The sequence below is a fragment of the Capra hircus genome, chromosome 15, assembly GCF_001704415.2.
Source record: "Capra hircus breed San Clemente chromosome 15, ASM170441v1, whole genome shotgun sequence".
NCBI lineage: Eukaryota > Metazoa > Chordata > Mammalia > Artiodactyla > Bovidae > Capra > Capra hircus.
The window spans coordinates 56,018,674-56,026,704 of record NC_030822.1 but is presented as its reverse complement, the minus strand read 5'-3'; positions in this window follow the sequence as shown (position 1 = coordinate 56,026,704).

Sequence of the window (8,031 nt, the reverse complement as noted above, 5' to 3'; positions counted from 1 at the left end):
CCTGAGGTTTCTGTTGATGGGTTCCATTCATTGGCCTGTTTGGAAACTCTTGTTACTCCTTTTCTTAGTTGTGACTACCTTTCTCCTACTGAAGTGAACTCTCCATTATCCAGCCGTGTTAAGAAATAGGAAAGAATCACAAACACATAACATGATTCTAGCTGAAGAGAGCTTTAGAAATCTCCCCAGTTTATTGAAGAGAAAAAAAACTTTTATTTTCTCTGCATTCCCACTCCAATAAATTCCTTCCTTTTCTTTCCTTCTTTCCATAACCCAGCTCTACAAAACAATTCCCTTGTGAACACCCCTAATTCCCATTATCCTCCCTTCCTCCACTGCACCCTCCAGAAAACCCCACCCACCTGCTTACTTTATATCTTCTTTAAAGTTGTTCAGCTGGAATGCATCTTCCTCGCCTTGAGATAGATCGATTGAACTCCAAGGAACACATCCTTGGCCCCACCTCACACCGTGATCTCTAGTAATGTGGCTTCTGCAACCTGTAGGTCCTGTCCTATTTCTGTTGCCCAATTTAAAAGAATATGTTTTGGAGGACATCCACCTGGGTGAGTTTTCTGCATATCTACTCTTTACACTTGGGCTGGAGGGCATCTTAAGGATCAGATGATCTTATACATTTCAAGGTGTTGCTGCCTTGAAGTGGGAAACCTTTTACATAAAACCATTGGGGGCTTCCCTGGTGGCTCAGACAGTAAAGAATCCACCTGAAAGGCAGTGGACTTAGATTTGATCCCTGGGTCGGGAAGATCCCTTGGAGAAGGGGATGGCTACCCACTCTAGTATTCTTGCCTGGAGAATTCTGTGGACAGAGGAGCTTGGTGGACTACAGTCCATGGGATCACAAAGCATCAGACATGTCTGAGGTACTTAACACTTTCATTTTTCATTATTTATAAAAGAGATGAATGTGAGTTCTTGCTGAAGAGGTGCTGAGGGGCAGCGTCCTTCAGTTTGGACCATCCATTGCTCCTGAAGCTCCATCGTTTGAAAATGCTGATTTAGCCTGAGAGGCTTGTTGTCAAGGTGAGGGGACCAAGGTCCAGAGAGGCAAACCACTTACCTGAAGTTACACAATAGACCCAAGACTAGGAATGCTTACTCTGGGGCTCTTTTCACCAGAGCAGGGCGCCTCTTGCTCTGACAGCTGTGCTTTTTAGCCTTCCAAGCCTGGCCCTGGCCCATAGTGAGCCCGTGACCACCCTCAGCTCCTATTTGAACCCTGAAGTTCAGTTTCGCCGGCAGACAGATGGGCTGGCGTCCCGGGGCCATGTTCCCCAAGCTCAGGGGTACTGCCACCCTCCCACCTCCGTCCTTTCTAGGGATTGAAGCCAAAGCCTCTTACAAAACTGTCTTCTGAGGGCCCCTTGGCTGTCCTGTTTGTAAAACCATTCACAGTCAGCCTTGCCTTTCATTTCCTTAATCTTAAATTGCATCAAAAAGGGAGAGATTAGAGGTAAAACCTCAATAAAGGACTGAACAAAAGCCCGCTCCCACATTGGATTTTCACACCTAGCTTTGCCTTTTCTCCCCTCCCTCTTGTCTGACAGACAGAGTGTATGAACCTCTATTTTTTTAAAAAACTTAGATTAAAACGCTATTTAGAAAAGGCCCGCGAGTTTGAAGTCACCTCTGGTTCATACATTAAACATCAAATGTACATTAGCTGTGAATTATGGTCATGAAAAGTAAATCCTTTAATGCCGTTTTCTGTGTTCCACTGCTGAAGCTTAACATTAATGGCCTCTTAGTGACTCTGTCAATGGGTGGACTTCTTATTTTCCAGCTTTCACCACCCCGAAGACTTCCCTTTCTGTGTACCTGTAAACAGACAACCGTGGGAAAAGATCCTAGGGCAGGTTAAGCTCAGGAGCAAACCCACCTGGGTGGTATGAGCCATCACTCTCCAAAGGGCAGGTGGCCACACCTTGCATAGGGCACCACTATTGCTCCTTTACAACTGTCCTGGGCTTAGTTCAATTCTGTTTGCAACATTAAGTTCTGGGGCTGTAATTGTTAGGAAGGTGTCTAACCAGTATGGAGATCAAGTTATCGATCAGAAATCCTGGCAGTAGAGAAAGAGAAGTTGTACACAAAGAGCTTCTCTTAGAGGCAGATGCAGAAGTCAGGTATGGGTCTCGGTGTGGAAGTCACACTCTTGCCTTTCTGAGCCATCTGTCATTTTCTGCAGGACCAGGGTGAGCCAGACCAGGCAAAGAGTGGGGTGATATATATTCAAAGTTCTTACCCTTAGGAGAAGGACCTTTCCCCTCTAAAACTGTAGGAGCACTCCCTGTAGGAGCAAAGATGCAAGCCACCTATAAAGGCTTTTTCTCTAATCTCATCTAAAACCTGGGAGGCCAGAAACCTGCTGCAGTTGTGGACAAGCCTTAGCAGGTTTTGAGACAAAATTAGGAAAGTCAAAATGAATTACTTCTCCCAACCTACGCTGCGACCAGATTAGATAAAGTCAAGATAATGATAGAAAATGATTTAAAAAGGCATTGAATTGCATTTCAGTGTTTATGCACCTTTAAAGCTTGCACTAAATTGTATAAGTTATTTAAATACATTCTTTAATATTTATGCTTTGTTGTTTTAATAAAGACTTCTATTTTTAAATAAAATGCATAATTAAGTGGAACGGAATATTTTCCTCTTTGACACGCTTAATCACGCCTCTGGGAAGCTTAAGTTCTTCCAATTATAAAGTCCAGACACTACCATCTACCATGGAGCACCCTGCACTCAGTAGGTCATCAATAAATATTTAATTATCAGCTATTATGTGCCTGACACTGTGTTACATTCTGGAGACACAAAAAGAGAGGAAAAAAAATGATATGGTTCCTTCTTTAATGGAGCTTGTATTGTAACACAATGACAGAGTCAGACATTAGTTATACAAATGTGCGGAAAGCTTATGAGATGAGATCATCTCAAGAAGCATGGAACGCTGTCCGATGAGAGCTTATCCCAAACGAACTTGGTGAGTTGGAGGGGTGGAGAGATCAAGCAGGCTTCTGTGAGGATGTGATGGCTGAGCTGGGATTCTGGGGGACAAGTTGGAGATCACTGGGTAAAGAGAGAAGGCAGGAGAATCCCAAGCAGAAGGAGCGGCATGAGCAAAGCCTGCTGGTAGGAGGCAGCATGGTGGATTTTGGGGAACTCAAAAGGCAAGGATGACTGGCCCAGCAGATCAAGGCTGTGCTGTGGACACACGTGAATAGTGGGGCTGAGGAAGGTGCGTAGGGAGCTGACATCCAGCCCTGCTCCACTTGCCAAGCTAGAGTCCCATGAGCAGCTGTGCCCACAGGAAAAGGCATCTTTTTTCCAGTGGGGCTGCCCAGAAGGAGCACCTTTATCTTATCCCGTCCAAAGTGCCTTGAGTGCTTTCAGCCTGGTGTCTGGACCACAGTAAGAGAGAGAAAGAGAGAGACTAGGTTACGCTGGAAAGGCAGCCAGACTTGAAGCTCCCTTCTGTGGGCCTTTATCCGAAGGAAAATGAGAAGCTAATGGGTTATAAGTGTGTATGTGTGTGATGAACAGATTTGCATTTTGAAAAGATCACTCTAGTTGCAGCGTGGAAAACTGATTAGAAGGGCGTCAGAGTGAAAGAGGAGTTTGGTTTGGAGCAGAAGATCGTGAGTTTCGTCTTGGACTATTGAGTGTGATGTGCTTTGCAAGCACCCTAGTGGAGCCGTCAGGTAGGCAGAAAGCTCAGACAAATTGCACATATAAAACTTAGTTTGCAGTTGTCATAATATCCAGGCATTGGCCACAGGGCATGTAGCAACTTAATCTATGGGACAACTGGGAAAGGAAGAGAAAGAAACTAACTCCAGGCAGGGTAGGGAGTAGTGGAGTCTGCGCTGGTGGTAAGGCAGGCTCTTAAGCGTAAGCTCAGCACAGGGAAACTCCAGACGAAGTGACAGTCACGGTAAGGTTAGTGTCAACACAGTTCATCTCCTGGTACAGGCTGCGGCGGCACTGTGGACACTTTGGCGATGATCCAGGCCCAGAACTAGTGTTCGGTTGGGTACTGACATAGAGTTCAGTTTATCTGGAAAAAGGACTGGCATAAAATGGATAAATTGGAAGGTTCTAGAACAGAGATTTAGGGGCAAGGTGACAGTTCCAGAAGAGGCTGTTGTTGTTTAGTCATTAAGTCATGACTGACTCTTTTGTGACCCCATGGACTGTAACCTGCCAGGCTTCAGAATACCGGAGTGGGTAGCCATTTCCTTCTCCAATCGTCCTTACCCAGGGATTGAACTTGCTCTTCCTGCATTGTAGATTCTTTACCATTGAGCCACCTGAGGATCAGAGCGTAAATTTAGAAGTGGACAGAATCCAGCCATACTCTCTGGGAGGACAAGGTGAGCACTTGTGGGAAAGGTGAAGCTCATTGGACTTTAAAAGCCTCATGGGTTTAGCTCTGGGACCACTGGGTACCTGGCTTAATGAAACGAGATCAATTATCTCCTCTCAACTGCAGGTGGAGTTGGCTCCCTAATAAACAACTGGGCTTGGTCAGGACAGGGTTAGGGACATGGCAGGTCTGAGTCTGCCAGCTGAAAATTATCAGTATCTTTAGGTAGGCAGGGCTGGAGATGGCAGAAGCTCATAGGGATAAGATCAGGAGCTTTGTGAATATAAACCTATAAATTATGAGAAGCACTGTTTCCTCTCTCTTTCGGGTTAGTTGCCAGGTGTTCTAGTGGCCTTATCAATTCTGTGCGGAGGAGCAATTCCTTACTAGCCTGGGATAAATGTTCACAGGTTAAAAAAAACTTGGGGTCAACTAGTCCAGAAAAGAGAAGGCCAGGAAGTAGAATCTCCTTCTCAGCTGGCAGGACTTAAACTATTCTTATTAATAATAATGTCAGGCATTCTTCTAAACAATTTATGTGGATCAACTAATTTAATTAACTCAATAACCTCACAATACCTCTGGGAGGTCAGCTATCACTCACCACACTTTGCAGATAAAGAAACTGACACACAGCTGAGAGGTTACACTTCCTGCCCAAGGTCTCATAACTAGTAAGTGTTCTGCTGCTGCTGCTAAGTCGCTTCAGTCGTGTCCGACCCTGTGTGACCCCATAGACAGCAGCCCGCCAGGCTCCCCCGTCCCTGGGATTCTTCAGGCAAGAACACTGGAGTGGGTTGCCATTTCCTTCTCCAATGCATGAAAGTGAAAAGTGAAAGTGAAGTCGCTCAGTCGTGTCTGACTCTTTGCGGCCCCATGGACTGCAGCCCACCAGGCTCCTCTCTCCATGGGATTTTCCAGGCAAGAGTTCTGGAGTGGGGTGCCATTGCCTTCTCCGGTAAGTGTTCTGACCAAGAGTCAAATCCAGATCCTCTATTCCAGACCTTCATGCTTAATGTCTACATCATATTGAACGTGATGAGAAAATCACTGAGTCCCCAAGGGCTCATTCACAGAAATAGCTTAAAAAAATGCTTGAAATTCTGGAGCCTAGAATTCAGTGGCATCATTCCTGACTTCCTTTCTTCCTAGGAAGCCATGTAGACCAGGTAAGGGATAGCTTAAGATGGAGGGCAGCTGGAATAATTATTCTAATGTCTAAGAAGTGAGTTTCTGAGGGGATCTAACCTGGAGCAGGGTGGCAGAGTAGGGGGTGAGTGTGGCCATGAGATTAGGGCCCCCTAGGACATATCCTTCAGCAGATCTTGGAAGCATGGCAGTCTCTATTTCTGAATTCCCATCCTCTGCCTCGCTAGTCCCCAAGAAACAGATGTGGCCATGGCGTCTGCACTGATTGCCCAGAAGCTATCTGTTGGTGGTGTTCCACTCATCTCTTTAAATAACAGCCTTGGACCTGTAGCACTGTCTCTACTCTTTTCAGAAACCTCTCTTCATAGTGGACCGCAGAATACTGACGCTTGTTGCGAGCTGTTTGGAGTGAATGAATGAACTAGTTAGTGCAAAGTCCCGTGTTGTGACTCCCACGCAGTTTACAGGTTTTCTCCCTTGGCCCGTCCACTGGGCAGACAGCCTCCTGGTATAGCTCAGCTGATGGGTCTTTCATTGTGCCCAGTCCCTGTGCTTCCCAATCACTTACTTTCTCCTGGAAACCTAGCCACAGGGCAGCAGCATTGGTGATCGAGAACAAGCAGGCCTGCGATCAGGGCAAACCTAAGATCTGAGAGAGGAGTCAATTTCTAAGAGGCCCTGTTGAGGAACTGAGTCTGTTGCTTGTGAGGGCTTTTGCTCAGGTGGTCTTTCTTTTTATTTTGCATTTTCTCCCCTGTTAGAAGGTTGGAATGGGAGGTGTATTGAAAGCACCTGGCTAGACCCAACCCTCATTTTCCTTCTGAAATATACTTGCCCATGAAACATCATGTTTCAAAGGACAGATGAGATCTGCCTGGCTACTGCAAAGCCCTTTAGTGAAGCCAAGAGCAAGAAGTCCAGAACAGAAAACAAGACTATGGTCACTCGCTGAAAATCTTAATCGAGTTGGAAATCTCAGACTGTGATGGGAACCTGGATGATCATTCTCTTCCAAACTCCCATTTCCATTTGTCCTTCCTCTTCTCTCTTTTAGACGATAGACTCCATCAAAGATGGAGAATGGTGAGCTGGGATTACATATCATTTGGGATACAGCTGAAGAGTTTGATGCTGCCAATTTATTCTACTGCCAATAAAAATCAAAGGAAATCCCTTGGGATAGGAAGGAATTCATTCGTCCCTTACATGGACAAAACACTGTAGAGAAAGTGAAGAAAAGAACTCTGAGAAGATCCACTCTGGAGGGGCCCCATAGGTAGCATGGGAAACATTTCTCTGAGCATCTCCCTTTTGTCCTGTCAGGCCCAACACACAGTGGTCCATCTGGGCTCAAGAAAGAAACAAGGAGAATTCTACTTCCTCTTCTTCTAAGTCCTTTATGAAAGAAAGGCTCTGCATTTTTAAAAAAGGACCTATTCTAAAACTGAAAGAAGCTAAAAGGGAAATGAAGAAAATACAAAAACATACAGGGGATGAGATGACTAGATGGTATCATCAACTCAGTGAACATGAGTTTGAGCAAACTCTGGGAAATAGTGAAGGACAGGGAAGCCTGGCGTGCTTCAGTCCATGGGGTTGCAGAGCCGGACATGACTGAGCGCCTGAACAAGAGCAACAACAATGCACAGTGTATGCAGGCTTCCCTGATGGCTCAGCAGGTAAAGAATGTGCCTGCAATGCAGGAAACACAGAAGATGCGGGTTCAATCCTGGGTCAGGATGATCCCCTGCAGGAGGAAAATCGCAACCCACTCCAGTATTCTTGCCTGAAAAATCCCATGGACAGAGGAGCCTGGCAGGCTACATACAGTCCATAGGGATGCAAAGAGTTGGACATGACTGGGTGACTGACACACCCATGCACGCTTAAAATACAAGCATTTGTGCAATAAGTCATACTTGTTATTATGCAGGAATGTCCAGCTTCACTCCATACCCAATTTTAGGAGTCTCTCTTTTTCGGTACTAGAGCCATTTCCCCTCCTGTTCTGGGATGATGTTCTAGTTAGGTCAGTGTCTGGAAGGCTCTTATAACTAAAAGTGGGAAAATGAGCTGCCAGCCCTTCTCCAAGGAATAGGGCACCCCTTAACTTCCTCTAGGACCCCACTTACATGGAGCAGATGTGAACAGTCTGGACACACCATCTGCTAACCACAGGGAAGGGCCAAATCGCTCCTTTTTTTCCCTAGGGACCCTCCACAAATTCCAGCCAAGTATCCACAACACTGTAGACCATAGCAGTGTAAACCACACACAAGGAAGTCCCAGCTCACGCCAGTAGTTCTGTTTATTACAGCACCTCCTTTTCTGCAGGCATCAGGTACACTGAAGACAGGGAAAACGGGTTTCAGAAATAGCACCTGTCAGAGAGCGGCAGGCACTGCCTCCCACCCCCGTCACCACCAAATGGTCTTAATTAACTTTGGACACTTCCTCGCCTCACACTTTATTTCTGAATGTTATTGAAAGTT